Source organism: Bos taurus, chromosome 11 (assembly GCF_002263795.3).
Source record: "Bos taurus isolate L1 Dominette 01449 registration number 42190680 breed Hereford chromosome 11, ARS-UCD2.0, whole genome shotgun sequence".
In the NCBI taxonomy this organism is placed as follows: domain Eukaryota; kingdom Metazoa; phylum Chordata; class Mammalia; order Artiodactyla; family Bovidae; genus Bos; species Bos taurus.
This window is the reverse complement of record NC_037338.1, coordinates 99389135-99394186: the sequence shown is the minus strand read 5'-3', so window position 1 is coordinate 99394186 and position 5052 is coordinate 99389135.

The following is a 5052-nucleotide window of genomic DNA, read 5'->3' as shown; positions in this document are numbered from 1 at the left end:
ACCACTCAGCCTCCTCCGCCCCGGAAGTGACGTCACCGTCGGGCGCGAACGCGGCGCCCCGGGCGTAGCCATCTTTTTGAGGGGCGCTCTTCTCCTCGCCTTCACCCGCTCTGCTCCCGGTTGGCGCCATGTTGCTTTGGGGCGGAAGTAGCGGAGCCCGGGCTCCGCCCCCTTAAAGGGACAGGGACACCTGTAACCTTCCAGGCGTGGGGACGAAGGGTGAAGCGGCGGAGGCGGGGGTGAGTAGCCGGTGCCGGAGCGTTGTTGCCCCGAGCTCAGGTGCCGAGGCGGGAGGGCCTGACAGCCCGTTCCGAGCTTGATTGTGCCAGACTACTCGCTGCTTTTGGTGCTGCTGGTATAGCGTAGTGGCTACGCTCGAAAGGTTGACTTCAGTCCCTAGCTGTTGCGCGCGCTTCTCGCTGATCCGCACTCGGACACTGGGATCCTCCAGGCTGGTCCTCTCTACATCCCCATCCCCCGCCCCACCCCGACTCGCGCGATCGTACCGTACGGGTGGGGAAGAGGGAGCCCAGGGAGACTGGGTGAATTCTGGGCGGAGCCGGGGCTGGAACCGGGTGCTGGACTCCAACTCGACAGCTCTAAGTATCCCAAGTCCTCGGAGATCCCAGATTGATAATAGTAACGGCAACCGCGTTAAAAGAGAATCCGTACAATGGAATACTGTGCCACCGCTAAAAAAGAAAAATGTTCACCATGCACTAATAGGGGACCGCTTCCAGGATACCATAGATGGAAAACTGAAGGGACGAAAAGAACAGCGTTGATCGCTGCTACCGTTTGTGTGAAAGAACGTGAGTGGGGGAGTGGGTGTCTGCTGGTGTGTGTTCATTCAGTTCAGTTCAGTGGCTCAGTCGTGTCCGACTCTTTGCGACCCCATGGACTGCAGCACGCCAAGCTTCCCTGTCCATCACCAACTCCCGGAGCTTACTCCAAATCATGTCCATTGAGTCGGTGATGCCGTCCAACCATCTCGTCTTCTGCCGTCCCCTACTCCTCCCGCCTTCAATCTTTCCCAGCATCAGGGTCTTTTCCAGTGAGTCAACTCTTCGCATGAGGTGGCCAAAGAATTGGAGTTTCAGCTTCAGCATCAGTCCTTCCAATGAATATTCAGGACTGATTTCCTTTAGGATGGACTGGTTGGATCTCCTTGCTGTCCAAGGGACTCTCAAGAGTCTTCTCCAACACCACAGTTCAAAAGTATCAATTCTTCGGTGCTCAGTTTTCTTTATAGCCCAACTCTCACATCCATACATGACTACTGGAAAAACCATAGCTTTGACTAGATGGACCTTTGCTTTTCATATGCTGTCTAGGTTGGTCATAACTTTTTTCCAAGGAGCAAGTGTCTTTTAATATTGGCTGCAGTCACCATCTGCAGTGATTTTGGAGCCCCAAAAATAAAGTCTGTCACTGTTTCTACTGTTTCCCCATCTATTTGCCATGAAGTTATGGGATCAGATGCCATGATCTGTTTTCTGAATGTTGAGTTTTAAGCCAACTTTTTCACTATCCTCTTTCCCTTTCTTCAAGAGGCTCTTTAGTTCTTTGCTTTCTGCCATAAGGGTGGTGTCATCGGCATATCTGAGGTTATTGACATTTCCCCCGTCATCTTGATTCCAGCTTGTGCTTCATCCAGTCCAATGTTTCTCATGATGTACTCTGCATATAAGTTAAATAAGCAGGGTGACAATACACAACCTTGACATATTCCTTTCCTGATTTGGAACCAGTCTGTTGTTCCACGTCCAGTTGTATGCAGGTCAGGTGGTCTGGTATTCCCATCTCTTTAAGAATTTTCCACAGTTTGTTGTGATCCACACAGTCAAAGGCTTTGGCATAGTCAATAAAGCAGAAGTAGATGCTTTTCTGAAACTCTTTTGCATCTTCAATGATCCAACGGACGTTGGCAATTTGATTTCTGGTTCCTCTGGTGTGTGAATCAGCCGGCTAGTGAGATGCACGAGTAATTAACTGTGGTGGCCTGGGACAGAGAACCAGGTCCTGGGTGCCCGGACAAGGGGGAAGAATTAACTACGACGCGCACAGGTTGGTTAAAAATAAAATGGGATGATGAGGGTATTAATAATAACTGGCTTCCATTTATATCCAGTGCTGCCCAGTGCCAGGTTGCAGCTCTCCTGCTGGGAAGTCTTGTATTTCCCCATTATTAAAGGAAAAAACAGGCTCAGAGATCAGGGACCTTCGTAATATCTTATAGCCAGGATGTGGAAAAGCTGGAATTTGAGCCCGGGAGCATTTTACACTAATACCATTCTTGCTCATCCCACTGCCTCCTGAAAAACATCTTTTGTTGTCAGCCTTGCAGCTCTCAGCTTGGGACCTGGCACCCAGCAGGCATCCAGTAGCTGTTTATTGGCTGTCTATTGACTGAGGAAGTGAAACAGACAGGCAACAACCAGCAGTGTAGAATGAAGAGAGGCACAGATTGGAGGCCAGAACCCAGACCAGAGTCCAAGGCTTGCCTTTTCTAGCCTAGAGTCTGGACCTGGCACATACCTCCCTGAGCTTCCATGTCCACTCCTGCAGAACTATGATTGCTGACACTGAATGCTCCCTCATTTCCTACTTTATGCCTTACACACAGATCAGTAAGTGAAATACATTTTACAGATTAGTAAGTGAAATACAGAGAAGTTAAGAAAGTTGCCCATTGCAGCGTTGTAAATCAAGTATACTTAAAAAAAAAAAAAAGTTGCCCAAAGAGGGTCCTCACTTCTCGACTTCTAGAAAGGTTGTTGAGCTTCTCAGTCTCTCCTCAGCCTCCTGGGACCATCAGCACTAATTCTTTGAGACACCTCAGGTCAGTTAGTTGAGCTGCCAGAGGCTGAGGAGCTGATGGAGAACAGGACAGACACAGTTCCTGTCCTTAGAGTCTGGTGAGGGCAACAGACAACCCAGCTGTTGGCATCTATGATGACTGCTGTGGTGGGTGGGCAAGCTCAGGCCTTGGGAGCACAGAGAAGGTGGCATCTGGTTCAGCCCCAGGGGAGTCACAGAAGGCTTCTCAAAGGAGGTGACATTTAACGGGACTGAAAGATGCATAAGCGACTTCCCTGGTGGTACAGTGGTTGGGAATCCACTTTCTAATGCAGAGGACACGAGTTGCATCCCTGGCCAGAGAACTAAGATCCCATATACCTAACGGCAACTAAGCCCATGCTCCGCAACTAGAGAAAAAAAAAACCCATGCCTTGCGTCACAGACCCAGCATAGCCAAAAAAAGAGAGAGAGCGAAAGGTGCATAAGGTATCTAGGAGGAGAAATGATGAAGCTGGGGCCTGGAGCAGAGACACATTCATACGTGAAAATACTTGACATGATCAGAGACAGTGCAGGTTAGAAATGATCTGTCTGGTTTCTGCCTGAATCGGCTTTTTCCTCCCACATAGTGCCTCCTCATGGCAGCGTGAGGGCCTCCAACATGGCATCCCGCTCTCCACGCCGCACTTGACCTTCCACATCTCTAAAGCGGAGGACTCCCTAATGTCATGATACAGACAAAGGGGCAACAAAGGAATACAGGAAGGTTAGCAGTGAGATCTGGAGGAGGGCATGGCAACCCACTCCAGTATTCTTGTCTGGAGAATCCCCATAGATAGAGGAGCCTGGTGGGCTACAGTCCATGGTATCGCAAAGAGTCGGACATGACTGAGCAATTAAGCACAGCAATGAGAAAGTCCTTCATACTGATGCCCACCCCCCCCATTCATTCAGTCCCCGGGGTGGCAGCCAACTTGCTGACGTAGAAACTCTGCCCATGTGAACAAAGCTGTCAGCACAGAAATGTTCCTCCTGTCTTCCTAGCCATTAGTGCTCACCTGGGTTGTCAGGTCTCCTACATGCTGGGACATTTAGCTGGGCACACCTCGCTCCCAGCCTTCTGTAGCTAGCAAGCTAAAGTTACTCCAGCTTTAGCAAGAGATGAATCACCGTTACTCCTGCCCTAATAGACGTGGGGCCACTTCCCACTCTCAGATGGCTCTGCCCGCTCCCTGAAATATTTTCCGAACACTCATCTCACTTCCTCATTCTTGTACAGAGATACAAGCTTTGGATTCATAGCTGAGGTCCTTCTGTGCTTTCCCAGGACTTTCACTTTGGGTAAGTCATTTCCCCACTCTGACAGTTTCTCCGTCTGTACCACTGATATGACTCTCTTTAGTCTTTCTGCCAGCACTAAATATATACACATATATTGTTTTCTCCTCCATGTGTAAAACTGCCCCAAAGAGTGAGATTTCAATTTTTGGATCTGGATCCTGTGCCAGGAGGGAAAAGGAGTGGCCTTCCTACTGTGTAACTCACTCAGGCTCCCCACCCACCAGCCCCTCTGGCCTGGGAGCCTACAGTCTCCGAAACCATTTCTGTCTCTTTTGCCAATTCCAAAGCCAAGGGGCGAGCGTGCGTGCTAAGTTGCTTCAGTCATGTCCAACTCTTTGCAGCCCTATGGACTGTAGCCCACCAGGCTCCTCTGTCCATGGGATTCTCTAGGCAAAAATACTAGAGTGGGTTGCTATGCCTTCCTCCAGGGTATCTTCCCAACCCAGGAATCAATCCTGCATCTCTTATGTCTCCTACTTTGGCGGGCAGATTATTTACCACTGGCGCCACCTGGGAAACCCAAAGCTAAGGGGGAACTGTGTCTGAGTCAGTGTACTTAGAGCTCCCCAGACACATGTAACCTCCCTTGGGGCAGAACCGTTGACTCAACAAGTTTTCATCAGACAGTTGTCTTGGAGGGACTCTGTACATCCAAGACAAACAAGAAGATAAATAATTTAGTATCTGCAAGAGATTTTATTGTCCTACTTGGTTAACTAATTTTTACGGAAAGTCTTAGAGGTTTAAATGTTAACAGTTTATTGTCATTGACAGGTTAAGTGGACCAGGAACCTGTGCTAAATGCTTTCTGGGGTGATTGCATTAATATTTATTATTGTCCCCATTGCACAGATGAGGAAGCTGAGTCTGGTTGTGGTAGGACTAAGGTCCTATAGCTTGTTCAGAGTG